Consider the following 22,426-nt stretch of genomic DNA (forward strand, 5'->3'; position numbering starts at 1 on the left):
AGCCTTTAGCTGTAAAGGTGGCTATTTTGCATGCTTTCCACGAACAAAGCTGTGACAAAAATGTAGGTCTTACTAAAGAGATAATCCTGCCGTGCAAACTCATGGAAAGCACGCCAATTTTTGTTTCTTCTTTTTTTACAAGCTTGAATTTCATTTCTAAAATAGGCATGGTATTGTGCGTCTGTTAATTTCACCTTTATTTGCATATCGTGGAAACCATGCTGTGGCTTTTGTTTAAATAAATGTACACATTCTCTTCACCCCCCCCCCCCCATGATATTGCGCGTCTGTTAATTTCACCTTTATTTGCATATCGTGGAAACCATGCTGTGTCTTTTGTTTAAATAAATGTACACATTCTCTTCACGCCCCCCCCCCTCCCCCGCCAATCTCACCAGCTCTTTCAATGAGCGCCTAGCTTGCAAATTACACTATTTCATAAGAAAATTATTCTTTGACATAGTTATTCTCCTGTCGTCGAATGTTTCAGCATCCCAAAGATATTTAGCTTTCAGTCAGAAATTATGTAATTTATGTTGATTCGTATTGTTCTCATACACAGTTTGGTCAAAAATCAAAGCTCTGTTCTAGTCTGTTCTTTTATTTTTTTTTTATTTTTTTTTTTGGACTTATTAGACAATCATGAACGTTATTATTTCAAAAGACTATAGTGAATCGTACGTCAGTTGTTGGTATATGCAGTTCCGTAAATTAACACAGTTTAAGTTACATCAGAAATTTAAGAAATCCACAAGTTTTTTTTATTTCTTGATACACTTTGAAGTAAAATGGAAGCAAGAATACTTTACCCTATTACACTTATAATTATATTATTGTATTGTTTATAAAATCAAGAATACCTACATATGTGATAATAAATTGTCATGCTTTGGAAAATATAATTTATTTGCCTCTAAAGTAAAAGAATTGAAGTTTCGTGTTTTTCACTATATGTTCAATATAAGCGATGGTGATACTTTTAAAACAAAATTGGAAGCAAGAAGATGTTCAGTTAGAATAAATAGTTTCACATTAAATTGAAGAGAAGAAATTGAAGTTTACTGTCATATCTGGTAAAATATTCACAAACCAAAAGACATATTTGAAATTAATCATTGAAAATAAATTTCCTATATAATCTATTGCTCAAACTAATATCAGTAGGGAAACCAATATTGATTATCGGATAGTTTTCAAGGGGTACAACCTACTATGATAAGCCAGTCAAATATAATAAAAGTTGGGGATGGAACATTTGGATGAAAATCTAGCAATTAGTTTATAATAACCTCAGATACAAGTTAGAAACACTTTACATGTGTATTTAGCTTTTCTATAAAATTGTGACTCGTCGGCTGTTCTGTCGCATGTATAATAATTTGCTGACACAATTTGTTTCATTTTCGTTTTTCACAATCCAAGCAGTTTACAACGAAACCAACGTACACAACAAAAAAAAACAGTAACATCGACATACATGTACACGTGAACTATTACACATACTGAATGGCATACGTATTACATACAGAAAACTAAACGGATATGAATCATTCCAATAACTAGATCTAGATGGCCCACATAGCATCATCTTTATGAATTATAAGTAATATTCTGTTTGTGCAATTTATAAATCTGACACGTAGGTACAGACGTTTTGCTCATTAACTTCATTCATGCAAGTTTAATTCTATAGAAATATATAACAGAATAATGCAGTGAAAAGCTACATCAGTACATAAAATAGTATAAACGACCATAAATAACATCTGATAGTAGATTATACTCCATTATTTCGGGAAAAAAATAATTAAGGATTACATTTTTTGCATAATAATTGAAACCTATGAATTAGATTCATTACGGAATACCTTTATTTGTAATTGTCATTTTCAAGAACATTTGTTAAGATGTTAAAATATAAAATAAATGAAAGGAAAATTATTCTAAGTGCATGCGAAGTTATTTTAGTGCATATGGAGATGGATATCTCTACTACTGTCTTCTTTTGACCGTATATGGTGTTACAAAATTTGGCCACTGCTGCTACATTGATTTCCCAGTAGACTCTTAAGGCTCAAGACAAACTGGTCAATGCAAATAAAAAGAAGATAAACTTGTTTTCCTTTAAGACGTGGTAACCGGCTTGATGAACAAATATAAAATCATAGTACTCATGTATTCCAGTTAAACAGGCCTTACTCATGTAGTCAAGTTGTAAACATCTTACTCAGGTAGTCAACCTATAAACATGAAACTCACAACGTCTGGTTCATGTAGTCCAATTGTAAACGTCTTACTCATGCAGTCGACCAAAAACATCTTACTCATAGAGCCGAGTAAAAAATTTAAACATCTTACTCAAGTAGTCAAGTTATAACCGTCAAACTCATAAGGTCTAGCTCATGTACTAGAAATATAAGCATCTTACGGATTAAGTCAAGCCGTAAACATCCTACTCATGTAGACAAGTAAAACGTTAAGCTCATAACGTATAGCTCATGAAGTCCAGCTATAAATGCCTTACTCATGTAACTCATGTAATTGAAGTGTAAACATGTGAAAGCTGTGAAAGACTAACTCAGATATTCCTGTTATATTCGACAGCAGTGCATTGAAATCAGGCGATGCTTTATAGTTTGGACTGGATGAAAGGTGCCTTTCGTTACGCGACGGCCGATCATTCAAATAAAACTATTCGCGTGTTAATCCTGATAGATACAAGGTGTAACCTCACAGAGAAAGGTGTTTTATCTTTTTTAAAGTGCACTACTTAAAGGAAAACCGACTAATGAAAATGTTCGGGAAATGATTCAAGTAGACTTATGCACGGACTGCAACCAACTTATATAATTTCAGAAATAGACTATACTTGTAGAGGCAAACAGTACAACGTGCAAAACACTGTCTTGTTTTCAAACAATGTTTTTGCACATTTATATTAGTACAATAACTGCTAAGTAAGAGAAACTATGTTTAATAAACAAACAATATGTTTTTTTGTAAAAAAATGTTTGTTTTGTTTGTTCCGGAGAAGGACATACAAAATGTAACATGCCAATTTTCGGTAAGCAAACTGTTTATTTGGCCTTAAAACTCAGCACCCCGGCTACTAACGTTGTTCAAATTCCTGTATTCGTTGTTTACAAGCTTTGTAAACAGCTATGTAGAAGTCTTTTCTACAAGGACTAATTTGCTTGGTTGCATTTTATACTTCCAAAGGATAGTCATATTTATTTTATTACGTTAAATGAAGTTGCTTACAGGAGAAAAATTAAGGATTTGCAAAATACTTTGTATAAAACATTGTACTATTGTTCAATGATATGTGTCAACCTTACAATAAAATACTTTTACCGCAATCACCGCAACTTAATGGTGAAAGTCAACATAAATAATACATTAAATTTGAAGGAATATTTCCTACACATGTATGTTTAATTCATTTAAAATAAAATGTTGCTCTGAAGACAATCTGCAAAATTGCTAACTAAATTTTACTTGTTTTACTGCTTTTTACTGATAATTATTATTCGGAAAGAATGTTAAAACTTGTTTTAGTAAAATTACATCAGAACGAGGAATATGGTTTTGATTATGTTGAAAAGCATTGTAATGTTGTCCTATTTCTGGGCAACTGTACTTGAAAAGCAAGAACATGCTTATGCCTTAAATTTCAAACATGAGCGTACGACAATTTATTTCGTCTCTCCCAATTATTTTACCGTGATCAGTAACGATCCTCGTAATAACACAAGTAATTGAGGCACATCGCATTTTATTATATTGATCAGCCTGCTCTCAGCCATTATGCTGTTTGTACTACTTGGCGTGCCAGACTTTCTGCGATTCATTAAACGTCGGCAGGGGTTCCGTCATATACAAATCTGTTTAATATTTCCCTATCGCCCTTGGAAGTTATTGTCTGCTAAACTAACACGCTGGGTAATCCCCATTGGAAGTTATTGTTTGCGAAATTGACATGCTGGGTAATCACCTTTAGGAGTTATTGTTTGCGAAATTGACATGCTGGGTAATCACTTCTGTTACAGAGAATATGATGCTTATTTTACATGCCTTGTGATCGCAAAATGATGCTAATTTACACGCTATGTCAATGCCATGCGAGAGTTTATAGAATTAAATTCCATAGTATCGAACAGCGGCGCCCTATGTAGCGCCTTCTTGACCGTCACGTGACTTTTCTTTGGGTTTCTGGAGACCTTTCAGTCCAGTCTAGCGCTCCGCATGGAATTTGGAATTTAAAAGTCTACGACCCTTAATCCTCCCTTAATTTGCAATTACAAGTAAATTTTGTACTGTTCCTCACATGTATAATATATTATTATTATCGGTGTGTCACATGTTTTTTATAATGTAAATTGAAGTCATTTGTCTCATATATTTTTCACATGCTTGTTTATGTATTTTACTTAAGAAATAATAAATCTGTTCCTATATTTTATCAGTGAATAAAATATGGGCAGGAGTTTGGATGCGTAATAATTAAATCACGAGTGCGTAGCACGAGTGATTTAATTATTTGCATCCAAACGACTGCCCATGTTTTATTAATTGATAAAATTATTGGAACATATTTATTATTTCGATTCTAACAACGCAAATAATTCGCATTTTACAGTACTACATTTTCAGCGTAATACGTCATTCGGGTCATATGCTGTTACAATTTACCCCCTATGGTTAGAAAGTGTTGCATAGCCAATGGAAAGTATAGATATTTGTTTCTTTTTTATCAGAATTTTGAGAAGTATTTATAAATTAGTAATCTAACAGCTTGCAAACTGATTATGAACAGAATCATCAAATTAGGCGAGTTGACCCTGTGTTACGAGTGACGAACTTAACTTTTATATGACGTCACATCATTATGACGTCATACTTTATGTCATACATTTATGACGTCACCGCTGAATCATAATTGAGCTAACTGAATTCGCTCGTAGAGATCAGAACGTATTTTACGGACCTACACATCAGTCAGTATGACTTTTTATTATATTTATGTTTTTGAAATGCTGTTTTCAACCGTTTTGCCCTGAAATAATTCGTATGTAATTGAACTGAAGTAGAATCTCTTATGTTACAATCATAGGGGGTGAAATGTAACAGCCAACCATATTTTATCGTAGATTCATGTATAGGCGATTTCGCTATATGTTTATATAGCAATTGCTGCGGATCGTGTTAGAATTAATTATTGATCATATGCCATCATGTATTTTATTCATGCTTTTGGTTATGCGATGACTATTTTGTTCTGATTATGCACCTATTTGCGCATTTTTGTCAATGAATTAAGATATATATACGTATTTTGGAGCCCTGCGCTCATTAGTCAGACTACAGTTATTTTTAACTAATAATAAAGCTCTCAGTACCCCCTTTACTTTTGTCGTTGTTTTTTTTTTTTGTTTTGGTTGAGATAAGAAAACTCTTTTTAAATTAATAGTACAGGCACTTAGCGTTCTTTTTATTATTATTATTTTTGTCATTTGTGTTTTGTGAGTATCCTTTAAGCCATTGTTAGAAAATGATATGAGGTGGGTCTTTGAAATATTGCAAATAGAATATGGCAAATCTATTTATTTGATCTTAAAATGATATATTTTACCTATATGATTTTGAAGTTCTGTAATGTTATAAAAGTACAGTACTTGTTAACGCAAGATGACTTTCATGTGCAACAGAGGAATATGATCTGCTGAAGTCTTGAGAGTGGTATAGTATTGCTGTTACCGATCATTAGATCAGTTCGGCCACTTCAAAAGACTCTAACCGTTGATGAATTCTTGATTTATATCACTATAAACATGATTTATTGAATATCAAATAAGTTATACTCATATATTATTTCGTTAAGATATATAGGCTCGGTGCTTTATCGGTTTGGTCATATTCTATTAAAACGAAAATACACAGGGCAATATAGAGTTTTTCAATTAAAGAGCATAATTAATCGTATAAAATGTTTTCCAGTTTGATTTCGTAGTTTATAATGCCAATTTACATAATAGTAATAAATGAATAAAGCGAAGATAAATTTAAATCTATATAAAACAAAATAGAAATACGATTAGATTGTTTGTGAAAACGACATGAGAAAATAATAAAACGTAAATACTGACATAAAAGTAGATTGTTCGGTAAGAAAATTTGCAGGCGTTAATCTATCAAGACAAATACATCAACAGGCATACAATTTTAAAACATAAAAGCAATTCTCGAAGAAGTCTCAGTGCTTTCGTTTACAAAACTTGTGTTTTTACGTAAACTCTTGACAAAATAGTTTACTGAGTTCCTGAAATAAATGGTTATGGGTAAGTGAATACAGACTATTACAATGTTATTTGAAGCCATCTTATAAAATGTCTTATTCAATGCCTATTATGAAAAAGTGATGTAAGCGGCATCAAATTTAAACCAAAAAGGTTGAAATTGGCAAAGAACAATAATTCTAATATGACTAACAATGCTTTAATCATCACAACGATGCTATGTTGACGTCACGTCAACGTGATATTTAGCGCCATTTACGCATCAAGAAAAAGCGCTTTCAAATTTCATGAAATATTTTACTTAATAACATGTTTTAAATGAAATGTCCCATTGCACAAATGGGTTGATTAACTTACACACATACTGAGTTACTTATTCGTTTTGCTGAATAATTCGCAATAATTTTCGCCCAAACTGTACTCTTCTGCAAGACCTATTACCATTTCCGGCCCTGGTGTGTATAAACAAAGACATACTATTGGTGCCATGCTTGCGCGAAGAAACAGTTCCATCGTATTTGATATAAATTTTACAATAAAGAACATATTAAAATCGAAATAATTTATAGCAAAACAGTGCTTTATCACTATTTATACACTCGGGCGGCTATACATCGTCCGAAATATTTTCATTCGGGCTGCGCCCTCGTGAAATTATTACGCCCAACGTATAACCGCCCATCGTGTATAAATAATGATAAAGCACTGTTTTGCTATAAATTATTTTTTAAATAAACCAGCGTGTTTAACATTGTTGCGCTTTAGCATTTCAGTCAATGAATTCGGAAACGATTTTAATAATTACACGTTTAATTCATAAGAAATCGGAAAATTTTAAAGAAATGGTTATTCTATAGTTTATATCAAATTCAACGTGTATTAACTTATAATTTTTGTAAATGTGCGATTTGAATTTTGTTTACCACAAATTTCAACACGAGCTCCACGTGAATAGTGAAAATAGTCACGCTTCAAATATCACAAAACAAACCACCATACTGAATTAGGTTAATTGAATAAAATTAATTTTACCGGCAAGCTGCAAGAATGAGATAACTGCAATTAATACGCGAGTCGTTTTAGAAGTCTTCGAGTATAGAGTTATTGAAGTAATGACTCAAAATAGTATAAAATCTACACAATATTACTGAAAAACTACATTTCAAATGTTTTGTAACCAATTTAGATCAATTAATGTTCACCTAACAAGTGTTATGGAAATAAAAGCAGTAGTCGCACTACTCTATCGTTAATTAAATGAATAGCTACATGTGAATCCAGTGTTATCCATGTCAGAAGTGTGTAAAACAACATAAAAGTTGTATCATTCAGTTCTTTCAGACAAAATATTCAAACGTTTGCTTTGTCATATGCTGGCAATGCTTGACACTGAGATCAGACGCTGTTCCCGTGTTAAATGTGATTAAAGCATGCACTGCTGATTTCACATTTGTTAATGACTGTATCAACAATATTACAATACCGTGTTTTATGTCAGCGTTTACGTGTGCCTCAAAATAAGCTGTCTTAACTTTGCGTTTTATAATTCTTAGGAATAGAATTTAAGTTCATCTCCGTGAACGCTTTGAATTTGTGTTTTATAACAGTTCTGTATCTGAATAATAAAGCCTTTACATGTCGATTGTAAACAGGAAATTTCGAGACTATAGCATAGCTTAGGTATTGGATGTCAGTGACTTTAATGGAAATGTTACCAAGGCGATTGGTTTCAAAATGAAAACACACACACTTTTAATTTATGATCTCTGTAATCACTCAATGAGTTTTTTTTTAAATATAAATATTTGTTCCACATCAGTACCAACATCATATGAAATAAGGGTCAAACTGGCAGTAATATTCCTTACATTATGACTCTTTTATCTTTAGCAATTTAGGATACTGTTTTAGTTCAGTTTCACTGTATTTCACATATTTCTCAATGGATTCTTTTCAAACAGTTTATTCCACATCATCATCCGCCATGTATTGGAAGGTCGTTTTTCACACAGTATTGAAGTATTCGAGCACACTACTTCGTCTAAGATCTATTGTTATTTAATTTTGATAATAATTCTATATTCCAAACTTTTCTTCACAAGCAGTGTAAAAGTCAAAAAGAATCTTGCCTTATTATTTTACTGTATTACTGACAATTCTATTCCAAGTTCATTTTGATAAATCTAACAGTAACATATTAACGGAAGACAAATCACTCGCACAATACACATGTAAATATCAATAGCATTTTTCAACCCGTACCATATGAGCATGAAATAGAAATTGCTATCTGTTTAAAATTTATTTCACATCATTTTCTCGGAATTCATTATATGAACTGTGTAGAGACCACGTTGACGGTAAATCCGGCAAAATGTTCATTTAATTACTTCTGACATGGAAAATGCATTGATGACAAGATACGAGGCAATGCTTTTGTAAATAATGTAGAGAATATGCTATAAAAATCTCGCAGAAATGGGACTCCGCGAACACAATATTGAAAGATGCATTTTATGCATTTTTTGTCACCTAATCTACATAACTCGTTTATATTATGAATGCATAATTATTGATTTTGATCAAGATTATTAAGGCAAAGACGAGAGAGATATCTAAACAGACCAAACATATTGTCATACAACATTAAAGTGCCAGTCCACGTTCTAAGAATGCTAATATAAATCATAAACCTTACACGGGGGAAGACAGGGGTAGAGGAGTATAATGAAGCTAAATTTCGAAGTCGCAGTTCTACATACATACAAGATGGTGAAAATTAACGTATTTTTATTCATGAATCGTACTGTGGTCTGTATTCATTTTGACACGATATGAATAGCAATAAGGCTTATATATTGCTAATTTCAAGATGACATTCCGATATTGGAATATCTGAATTTTTTATTCCTCATTTGATGTTCTGCAATAAAAATACATTCGTCAATGTATTAGATATTCCAACACAACACTTCATAATCTGTAAAAAAGAATTAGAAAGAATGATAAAACAGGAATATCGTGTTTTTAAAACGTATTACCATAGAGCAGTGTTTGTACTTGTTTTTGTAATGATTTTATTTTCTTTATTTCATTCAAAATTTGTAAATCATAAAGATAGACATATTGTTCCAGTTTTTGCATTAACATTTCAGAGTAGATGAAAGAAATGAAATACATTCTAAAATGGAAAAAATGTTCATAGATAAAACAGTTGTATTAACGTCTTTATAATCAAATGTTATTGCATCCGACCTGTTTCCAAACCATTTTAGCAGGCGTTAATGCGTCTTCGGATTTCTATATGTCTCTCCCAAAGGACAGTCTTCTTACAATTTTCTTACCCATTAATGTAATTTAAATGCCTTTAGCGCTTTTGGAACATAACAACGCCGTGCTTTCTCAGAAACTTTTATCAACTCTGTTCGCAAACTGTTTTATAATGACACTATATATGACTGAGACAGCTTTTACCATATTGTTTCGCCTTAATTCCTACTTTACTATGACACATAGCTCTTTGTGTATTCATTTTGTATGCTAACTTGACTTGTTTGACACAATGTATAAAATATGAGGACATTAAAACGCGCTATATGTCTACAATGATGTGATATATTGCATTCTTGTCTGTTTACAGTTTTACATCAATATTTTATCAGTTAGAGAATCAAAATATTTCAAAACCTCTAATTGTAACCAGGATGATTTTTCTTTTTTAACTTTGAAATGCATCTCCGATAAAGAAAAGTATATCTAGCTGAATGTGTCACATATTTACGTTTACCAACAAATAAACAGAAATGTTATGTTTTTATCATGAATATATTTTATTGTACTGTCGTCTTGCCACTAAAATCGGTACAAATGTCTTTTAAGGACAATTTATAACACCACCAAGCAAAATAACTGCAGACTAGGTTTGACAGTTTATGTTCAGGAGAGGTAATGAAATGTTCACACCAAACCCTCTTAAGTCTTTCTTCTTTCTCGCTCTTTATACAAATACTAAATGTTAAACTTTAAGATTCAGATGATTCCTGTCTGGCAAGGTGATTGTATCTTGGCAAAAGCGGCCATAAAATGTCTTCATAAACAGTCAACCCAATTTTTCTCACGGGAGATAAATGCCCTACCAGCCAATTGTACACGATGTTCACGATGTGTACCCGTTTCTGAAAGTTCACCAACCAGTTTTCATGTCCACCAAGAGCGTTTTTAGGCGCTATTTATAGCAATCCTATGTTGGCTAATGAATTATTGGAAATATAAAATACAAAAAGCATAGCATGTTGTGCAAGCAATTTTATGAATAACTTTAACAAATAGACTAAAACGCTGAGGAAAAGATGAATTCTTTTTATGTATAGGGATTAACTGAACTTTAACTAAACTCAATAGGTCTATAAGCATAATACAATACATCAAGAGGTCGTGAGTTCAGTCCCTGACTAAGGAGAAGGTTTGTCACAACATAAGTTATCTGTCGTTCGTGTCATAACTCTGCATCACATGGCATATGGAGACATGCTCGTGGAGTAATAGTAAGTATTAATTCAAGGAACATTTAGTTAAGTTATTAACTGAACGCCGTTACATAACTGAAATACTTCTGAAAATGGCCTTTAAGGATTTAATAATATGTAACAGAGACTTTATAATAACAATTATATCTATACGCAGTAAAATTAAATCGCAACAACTAGTACGAAAGTTTTGACATAGACTACGTTCAACAAATGGGTAAAAGAATTAGATTGTTATATAAAGCGAAGCAAAGTACTTAAATTTGTATCAGAGAGACGAGTCTATGTAATACTGTATACACGCCATAAATTCATTAATACACGCAAAACAGTTGTTTATTTAATATTTTGTGCAAAGAGTGTCAGTTATTTTGAAGAGAATTGGCCAAACAATATCATGATATTGTTGTTCATTTTATGTAATTTTTCAGCGGTTTATTGGAAAAGGATGGCAGATCATATTTCAAAAAGTCTATTTTTCACTATCAAAAAAAAGCGATTTTTATTTTGTTAATTTCAAAAGGCAATTATACTGAAACGCAAAAGAGTATAAGTTGTAAATAAATCGAAATTCTTTCCAAATACATCAAGAGATAGAAATATACAATAAATATCTATTAAAACATAAAGAGTTACGTCTTATTAAAAACTGAAACAAAAATGTTAAACTCTCATAGAATTTTAAGCTTTCAAGCAATTTTATTTGATGAAACGCCTGTTTTTATACAACTATATATTTAATGGATAATATCTAATAAATCTTTCCGACCAAAATCGTACTGGTACCTTAAAAAACGATTAAAACAATTTTAAACAAATTCAGATAATACTAATCAGGCGTTCTTTGACCTTTGACTTAAACGTTGAAATTTCTGTTGCATCCCTAACAGTTTGTGGCAAGCTGTTTCCCCTTTTATCGAAACCTTTTAATTGTTGTGTCCTTAAACGATGCATAAATATCTTCACAAGAGAATATTTTCATATTCTTCTTAAAAACGTCTAAAGATTTTAGACTGCCTAATACTCAAAGGTATATATTTTATGGTCATGGGCATACAATACTAAAATTGAAATAGTAACAAAACTTTCTTTTATTGAATGGAATAGCATAGCACACTTCTGTAGTGCCCGAATGCCTAAAATCTGGTGTATTTGGACAATACGAGATAAAAGCTCAGTCAAACACATCGGTGCATGAACATAAAAGAGAGCAATTTAAATAGGATCCTGGATTTGATAGGTAACCAATTCATGTCGTAAAGGCAGCTGTGCGATACTGCCAAACAAACAGTTTAGGTTTGCTCTCATTTACCAAGCCTTTAAACGATTATTATGCAGAATTAACTTACATGCGATACAAAAGGTATTTAATTTTGTATCTGCGTGTTAAAACATTGGATTTAACCAATGAGTTTAATAAAATAACAAAATAACAGACTTTACAAAGAGACACTTATGTTATATCCTCTACCTATCTAAGTCTAAGCATGTAGATGTGTGAATGAAACATTATTTTCTTTAGAAACAACGCTGGCTCAATTTGTGTAGATATTTACTTCATTTAACATATTTTTCTGGCCAAAACAGTGTGCTAGCGCCTGGCGCATTGAGATTCAATGCTTAGAACTCGCCAGTACTTTTCAGCTCGGCAAGACTGATTATTTCGGATTGGCAGAACTGGCTATCGAGAGTCAGTAATTTCCTGGTTAAGCTATATTTGTCATCCGAAAACAACTCTATGTCCGAGACATTGACGCGACATTTCTGCATCAAAATTTCATTTGCATACAATAGATGATGTTTTTTTTTCAACTAATGATTTTCTTAGATAAAACAAATTATCGTAGGCCAATGAAACCCATTTTGAGAACTGATATTCTACAATCACAAAATTGCCATTTTGTGAAGCGTTACGAATGCTCTGTTGTGGCAATTGGTATACTGACACTTGATGTACTGACACTAGTAACATCACTTTGAAATAAACGTTTAATAACTATTTTATAAGAGATTCGCGTCTTGTCTCGTAGCATTAAATTTATATCCGTTCATCTGTCTGTCTTGCAGTTTTTGTTACATAATAGGAACTTTCCAATAATATTTATTTAGTTATTGTTTAATGTACATACTAAATGTCTTTTAATTTACCGTCCTTATGTATACATGTAGCGTTCTGTAGGCAAATATATGTGTGGTATTTTTGGAAAACATAATATTATATGAGCCGTGCCATGGGAAAACCAACATAGTGGGTTTGCGACCAGCATGGATCCAGACCAGCCTGCACATCCGCGCAGTCTGGTCAGGATCCATGTTGTTCGCTTTTAAAGCCTACTGCAATTAGAGAAACCGTTACCGAACAGCATGGATCCTGACCAGACTGCGCGGATGCGCAGGCTGGTCTGGATCCATGCTGGTCGCAATCCCACTATGTTGGTTTTCCCATGGCACGGCTCATATTATTATAAAGGAAGAAATGCAAGGACACAGTTCCATAGTCAATGACAGTTTATTGACGTTACGTATTCAGTCGTCAGTTCTGTCAAGATGCGACAGTGGTATGCTTTCAGTTTACAATTAAATGTCGCCACTGCTTGAAAATCGACTAGTTTTGCATAAACAAAAACATTGTATCTAAAAAGTAGATTTCATGTAATCAAGTCTAAATTTTATTCACATATTAATTACATACATCTGGAACTTTTATCATTAATGTTCACAACAATGTTATTTTTTCAGTCTATTCACCTGTCAGATGTTATTAACTTTGAACTAAGCGGACATTATAAGTTTTTGATAAACAAGACATTTCAAAATTTCGTGTTCTTAAAAAGAACAATGGAATTTTCCGTTTAATTACATATTCTCCGGCTGCAGTTTTGACAATCTGGGGTTGTTATTGAGAATGTAGTTTCGTCATTACAGGTCTGATACACCTCAAACAATTGTAGCAACGCATTTTGGTAGACACTACAAAAATTCGGCCGAGTTTTGGTAGCGATAAAATGCGTTACAAGGGTACATTTGATGTGTTAAGGATCATGGAATGGAACGTATTCTGTTTTTTTTTCTACACCAGGGGCAGTGCTCATTTTTACATTACGCACAAATAGAGAGATAAAAAGAGGGAATGTCTCCTATAAAAATAGTAGGGGAGATGGTGGCAGATTCCTGAGCGTGTGGAAGGGGCCTCAAACGACGCTTCCTATGCAATAACATTGTATTTCACTATATTAAACAACATTGAAATATTCTAAAGATATTTGGTGGATAAAGGTTGCATGTCTACCTTGCATATACTTTTAAAGGTATTATACAACCCGTCTTATGTGACCTTTTTTCGTGAATCACCTGAATTTTAATCTCAAACAGTCTATACTTACTTGATGGCGTTTGTGAAACTGCGCACGACGCATCAAATAATTGTGGTGACAGTTGTACCAAGTTCCTTCGATATATCTCAATGTATGTCAAAGTTAGAGTTGCATTGAACTCTCTCACGTGTGTTCTAATGGTCCTGCCTGACTGGATCTAGGGGCGTTATATTTTCAAGGTCAAAAGGTCTGGGTCGGACGAGGACTAAGTTCCATCATGATTCTCTTTGAAATAATATTGTCTATTCGTCACAAAATATTTTTGTGTAAATCATGAGATTATTATTAATGTGTACATATCCAACACACTTTGGTACTACATTTTTGTAAACTACCAAATTGCGTTGAGTATAACGCATTTTGATAGTGACTACCAAACCTCGACTGAATTTTGGAACTCACTACCAAAATGCGTTGCTACCATTCTGAGGTGCAACACAGGTCCATTACCTTTAAATAGGTACTCTAAAAGTACGGTGTCTTCTTGTCACATTTTCTGCCTATAAACATACATTCCAATCACAAAACAGAGCAAATAGAATGAAATTTGTAATCTAACTCACATCTTTTTACTACATGTATAATACCGTCAAAATATGCATAATTCATTGTGTTCCATAAAGTGTGGCATAAATTTGTATCTTCACTGAGATATAATTGAAGAAAGAAAAAACTGTTCTGTTCTGAGTCTCAGTCAGATCTATTTAACTTTTATTAAATCCCCTAACTTTTCCGAAAAAAAATGAGATAACGTCTTTTTCACTTCAACAATAGCAGCAAATTACTAAATGTGTAGCGCTGAACAGCAGTCGTAAGATTTGGCATACTCAAAAGTGAATATTTTCACAATATCTACGTATTTTCCAAATCAATTTGTCGCTTTTTCATCTGAAGGTGGTCTTGTAATCAGTCATTGATTTACATTGAATAGATCTTAGGAGTTTCTGGAGGATGTGAAACACGAACATGCGTACATGCGTTTGGAATTTAAAAACAGCCAAAATACGGTATTTTAGAAACTTTTTTTCTCAAAAAATTCAAGAAAAAGTATATCATCGAAAACAGTCCTTAAACAATGAAAGAAATGTAATACTATCTTAACAAGTAACTAAGTTGCAAAACTTTTTTCTGACCATTATATTTTTTATTACTTAATGTCCTGTGGAGGTTATAAATGACTCCCTTACTGGATTACAAATCTGTAATTGTGCCACATTTAAAGAATAAACCCCACAGTAGCGATTAAGGACACACTAAGCAGTGAGGGAGGAGCATTGCTTTAATATGGTTTTCTTCTGTCATTCCAAAGTAAAAGCATGTTTTGTAGCATACCAAAATATAGGAGAAAGAATAACCTACTGTTTGAGTGAGATTTTAAACATCAACATTCTGTTAAAATAACAAAATGTTTGAAAACAGATTCAACTCTCTCATCAGTACCTCAAGTGATTCAATATGCTCTATGCAGTATATGAGTCCCATAAACTACGAAAGCATGTCACAAATGTTCCGTAAATTGTCAGAAAAAAGAGCTGCACAGAAATCATTCATTTTCGATAAAAGTGATATAATTCGAGAATAGGTTAAATGTTACAAAACTGTGACCCACTTTTACAGATAACCCTTCAAAGAGACAGATGCGTGCAATTTCCTTCATAAATACAGAAACTGAATCACTTCAAGTTGTGAATTTCTGTTCTGAGTATTATTTCAACCTTATCCTTAGGTTTCTCCTTCATCAAAGACTGAACTTCCTTTAGTTTTCTGCTCGATTCAAAATACGTTATTTTACTGTACAAACGATAAAACTAAAGTGGAACTTTGTTATTGTGCGTCACTGAAATGCCATGACGTCACTTCTGCCTACGGAGGTTAATTTCCCGCGCTCTGTGTACATAATCTACTGTAGAGAAAGAGTGCTATCCATCGTGCACCAGTCACATTGTCTCAGTATTCCATATTGCTGAGATTATCAACATATTTAATGCTTTCGTCAACGTTACAGAAAAAACTTGCGTGACTAATGAACATCCGGTCTAGAGGTCACGGCAGTGTGCACATGTTTGACGAAATGTAAACAAACAAAAACAGTCTTTAAAAAATCACAGTTTTACACTAAAACTCGAAATGATGAATGAAATTCATCTTGTATATGATCTTTAATTTCAAATCGTACATTTGTCTGCATCTGTTCTGTTTATAGCCCATTTCTCAGGAACTTCGGAATCTTTCGGAAATTTTCGTAAGGTCATATCACGTGGTGGCTTATCAGCTGATCGGCTCGACCAATGAAATACTGGTTCTTAATTGTACATGACTGTCTTGTAATGGTGAGTGCTTCAGAAGCAGACGAGCGCCCTTTTATTGAATTAAAAATTGCTTATTCTATTGGAAAACTGCCTCAGACTTCCAGAAAATTCAATATTTCTACTATTATTACTTATTTCCTTTATACGCATTCCGATTTTCGCTCAGTCAGGGAAGTTTCTTTCGAGCACTACACGAACGGACATGTCCGAGTAAGTATACATGTATATTGGTATCGTAACGTATATAGGTCAAGTTCTAAGACAAAGAAAAGCTAGTGGTGAAGTTTTTCCTGCTGGACTTTTGTCCTTTTTTCACATTACCACTCTCTGGTTAAACGTATTAAGTGATAGTATAAATAATGAAACTGTTTCAGTTGACGTTTTTACAATAAAATCCATACTTTAAAAAGTAAATACGCGCCGTTGTTTATGATTTATGTTACTATTTAAAGCGTATTTGGTACATGTATCCTCCAGCATTTGATTGGTCAGACGATTAGATGTTCGGATCATGACCGCCGATTTCCATGGATTCTCGTTAAAAACCGTAGTGAAATGGGCTGTTTTATTCATTTTGCACATTTATGCTGCATTTTCACATTTTAGCGAACACGTGTAGTAAAATGACGATTGACATACATTTTCACAACAGTTAATCAGAATGGTTTTGTAATCTAGAATGGAACTTCACCAGGGAAGTTCGAGCAAGTTTTTTATGTAACGTTGAAATAACTATAAACTACGCGTTGTTTTTCTAAGATAAAATGTATTGAAGAAATGTGACCGGTACACAATGGAAGATAAATTACCACTTGTTTGATATCCATAGTACACATTTACCGAACTGATATGATTGAAACGGTTTAGTATATTTTCCCGTTCATGACCATGGTTCTTATAGAATACCTAGGGGTAAGGTATAACATGTACAGAGGCATTTTCTTTCTGTTCTGGTGCCAGTGAGTCAGATTGGTTAATATTGTTACTATTTCATATACTTGTTTGTACTTGAGCGACGAGTGTGCGTGCTTTCATATGTTCTATACATGTTACATCATTATGGCAAGTTCCAATACTGTCTCTAAAATAAGTACATTCCGCGGAAAAAGATGTCATTATGCCATTATCAGGGAAGCTTAGAGGTCTGTAAGCACACTTGAAGCTGGCAGTTATAGTATTCTCTCGCGTTTTCGCTATATTTCTTCAAAGCCATTTATGTTGTAAGAAATCTCCCTTTCTTCTAAATTTAAGACTATAAAAGTCATGTTCAACAGCATTTCTATAATAATCACATTTATATAATTTAATCCAGACATATTTTTTGCTACTTTAACTAGAAATAGCCTATCTTAAATGCCACCAGTAATGTCAACAGTAATTGTAAAGCGCCTTTACCAATAGAACATTTGTTCGATTAAACATGGAATGCTAGAGGTTCGGGATAGTGTACTATTTAAATCCTGCGTCGAGTTGCAATCCAATTGGTGATACCAGACAAATACACCATCAAATACACTATGTTGGTTTTCTTATGGCGCGGCTCAAATGTATTGAAGGCAAACAGAAAATGCAGTTACAATGTATGATCTCCGTCCTATGTGTTATTTAATACACAGCAGTCACTGATTCACCTCTGATTAGGCGTGGCTCTACTGGAAGATTTGAACATAGAAAGGAGCTATCTTAGTTCTTTAAGTGGTTCTACCCAGGTGACCACCCTCGCCTGAAATAATGCCCGTTGGGGTACCTGGTTTCTTCCTACACCATCAAAATCTGGAAAGTTGCAATGTTGTTATGACTTAAAATTGTGTCCGTGTAACTTAAAACCATCAAAACAAAAATGGCAGTGAAAACACGGGTAGATGTAAATTTTACCCTACCCCCATATATTTTTAGTAGAGAGTATAACCACTCTTATCAGAAACATAATTATGTGAACAAAATATAAATACACATAGCTCTGACACTTAAGAAATGAGTTTTCTTGGAGAATATGAAATATTCTTTCCATACAGGTATAAACTTCTTTTAGCCTCAATTGTTGCAATAAAAGTCTCTCGGCTCTCGGACTAACTCATAGAACTGCCATTTTGTTGAATGTTAGCACCTGATTTATTACCACATAATACTGAAGATATGTAAATGCTATGACATGATCATTGATAGGCTGACCCTCTTGACATGTTAGTAACACCACTACGACATATCTATTTCATTCTGTTCATGGGTTCAAGTTTGCAACGCAATGTCAAGGTTCTGTAAGGACTACATGCATTTATTTTTATCCGCCCACTGGCCTCTCTACCCTGCAGGTATGTTTCCCTATTGGTGCTGTCTTTTCTTTTTTATATGCGATATGTTTATATTTGAATGTGTGTAGTTATTCCATACCTTGCAGATATATCATCTCATTTTTTTTAAAAGTGCCATACTACTTTATATAAATATAGGGTGTGTTCCACTAACTTCCGTATGGAATGTCACGTTTAAGAAATTGTTGTTATGACTTTAAATTGTGTCCGTGTAATTTAAAACCAACAAAACAAAAATGACAGTGAAAACACGGGTATTACATTTATATCTCCATCAATAGTTTTTGTTTTGTTGGTTTTAAATTAAATGGACACAATTTTAAGTCATAACAACATGGCAACTTTCCAGATTTTGATGGTGGATGAAGTCAAAGCCAAGCCACTAGCAACTTACCCACGTTGTATATTCAACAATTAATTCTGTCAAGATGTGACAACCGCATAATTTCAATACATTATTGCTCGACATCCAGATCGTTTATTTCAAAAATCAATTTCATGCATTTCAAGTCTATTTACAAAACAACCGGGATTTTACCATTACATTTCACGTCAGAAGTCAATTTACCTGTCGGTTATGCTTTTCAAATATTACGACGTACATTTCTTTATACTCATCTATCAAGTAACTGTTCTAGAAAATGACGTACGAGTTGACAGTATTTATACTTGTAGAATGTCATGTAAGTGTGATAATATACCTTCGAAATGCAAAGTTTGTGTTTAACATTTTCACTCCTCAATTGTTATAATCTGTACAGTTTTGCATGTTTCGAAGCGAAGCTTTTATTAGCAAAACGTTTTGCGTCTCAAACTTTCCTTAGTGTGTCTCATTTCTGTATCATGCGCTTATAAAGTACACATCCCAGTTACAAAACATGGCAAAAAGAACTGAATTCGCAAAAAGAACTGAATTCGCTGGGTTTTTTTTTTTTTTTTTTTTTGGTGGGGGGGGGGGGGGGGGGGGGGGGGGTTGGTATTACATTTATATCTCCATCAATGAATATTGTATCTAGCTATAATATAGGAGAAGAAACTTTTCCGTTCGAAAACCTATCAGGTGATATAAGACTTTTATAAAACCTCAGAAATTTTCGAAATGAGATAACGGCTTTTCACTTTCAACAATAGCAGCAAATTACTAAATGTATGGCGCTGAACACCAGCTATAAGATTTGTCATACGCAAAAGTGAATATTTCCACAATATGTGCGTATTTTCTAAATTAATCTGTCGCTTTCTTGTCTGAAGGCGGCTGTCAATCAAAAATCACCTTAATCAGTCACGGATTTATTGTGAATAGACCTTGGGAATTTTAGGAGGCTGCGAAACTCGAACATTACATTGTACTTTTAAATATTTACGAAAAATCTGGTATTCTAGAAAGAATTTCCTTTATATTCTATTTTTAAACAATAAAAAAATACTACTATCTAAAAAAGTTATTGTGTCGGCAAAACTTAATCTGATGAAGTAATTCATGACTAAAGGTTAAATGGATATGATAAAGGAAGACAGAAAACAAAACGTTCACTGTACTACGTATCTGATAGAGGTTAAATCCCATCCCCTTAGTTTAAGCAATGGATTTATAATTTTGTAACTGTGACATTTGAAGAGCGAAGCCCACACTAGGATTTATAAAAAATCTCTTCTCTTTCTTTTTAAAACAAATCCTTTTAAAAACATCATCTCCATTGAATTTACAAGAAAGTGTATACATTTCTTTCTGATGTATCCAGAAGACATATAACATGACATGATTTTCTAATTTATTTTGCTTTCTTTTCAGTCTGTATCTATATAAGTATGTCACATAAATAAGACACATGCATTGAAGTTCAATACAGTCCATAAGTTGAACTATATATTTTATTTTCAGTTGACAAGGCATAAAAGACCGACTACAGATGGTTAATGTGATGTTTGTGCAGCGAATATCTACCTGTTCGTACATATACATGTATGCACTGTTGCTGTTCCAAATGCACATGAAAATAAAAGAATTTAATAAATATTGAATTTATCATTTTCAACGTCCTTTCTATAAAAATCACATTTGAATTAAAGTAATGTACAAAAATGTAAATGTAAAGATGATTACTGTAAATTTTAATTGAATAATAGCGAAAATAATTCCATCAATGAAGATTGCATGATAACATCTGCATTTAGGTAGTGTAATATGTACTTTTAAATTATGTACAATGTATGTGCATGTTCATGTCAGGTTCAGCTTAGATCAAGGCTAATATTCATCAACATCTAAAATTTTTAAGGGCTTAATTCTAATTCTGCTCTATCATTGTATGGATTGTAATAAAACTGTGCAAGAATTGTGCGTTCAGCAGGCACAGACATCTCGGCACTTATGCAGTAAACTAGCTACATGTATTGCAAATTTAAAGATTGCCGTTGTAAAGTCTAAGGTTCGGACTTTACACATTCATGAATACGGGCCCTGATCTAAAGTTGAACATTTGTTTTAATAAATACACGTCATTAACTATATTTGAATGTTTGTAAAGTGTGGAAATATATGTTGAAAACCTCATGTTTCTGTTTTCCAAACTGTATGACCCTTTTAAGTATATTTTTGTTGGGCTGAACGTCGCACCTGCACAACTGAATTCTCCAGGTGCCATTCCGTGCACTATTTCATCACGGGCGGGCACCTGCGTAGAACCAAGACCTTCCGTAAGACAGCTGGATGGCTACCTCACGTGAAGAATTCAAGGCCTGAGTAAGACTCGAACCAACATTGGTGGGGGCAAGTGATTTGAGTTTAAAGTACATGTGGCTGTGGAAATATATATGGAATTTAGACCGAGGGATCACCCAATTCTCAACTGAGCGAGTCCTTTGGTGAATATTGTCTTAAGGCTGCAAGCTGCATAGCTCTTGTTTGACGGTGGTTTGTGGTTTGTATAGTTTCCAGTTTTAATTGAAAATAAACGCTGAAAAGAAAGAGAGAAAAGCTAAAATATTTTTATAGTTTGATAATAAGTTTATTCACTGTTAAATAAACATGTTTTGATTATCATGTTATTGCTCATTCACATTTCACTATTCATATATATATACAAGACATCAGATTAGCATATAATCAAATATTGTAGCATCACATACACCGATGTAAGTGGACTATATACAGAACCAAGTGTTAATGATACCTGGTATGCAATCTATAGAAGCAATTAAAATGGCACCCGGTGGCCAATCTACAGACCCAAGTGTAAACGGTACCTGGTGGACAATCTATAGAACCAAGTGAAAGTGGTACCCGGTGGGCAATCTACAGAAGCAAGTGTAAATGGTACCCGGTGGACAATCTATAGAACAAAGTGTAAATGGAACCTGGTGGGCAATCTACAGAACCAAGTGTAAATGGTACCCGGTGGCCAATCTATAGAACCAAGTAAAAATGGCATCCGGTGGACAATCTTTAGAACTAAGTGTAAATGGTACCTGGTGGGCGATATACAGAACCAAGTGTAAATTGTATCTTCCTCATCAACGTACAAATATTAAAATCTAATTCTTTATCAATGAGCCCCATGTGGTTCTGGGACGATCTGTGTATGAAAAGAATTGGAACCACTGCCTTAC

The sequence above is a fragment of the Mercenaria mercenaria genome, chromosome 8 (assembly GCF_021730395.1).
Source record: "Mercenaria mercenaria strain notata chromosome 8, MADL_Memer_1, whole genome shotgun sequence".
NCBI classification, from domain to species: Eukaryota; Metazoa; Mollusca; class Bivalvia; order Venerida; family Veneridae; genus Mercenaria; species Mercenaria mercenaria.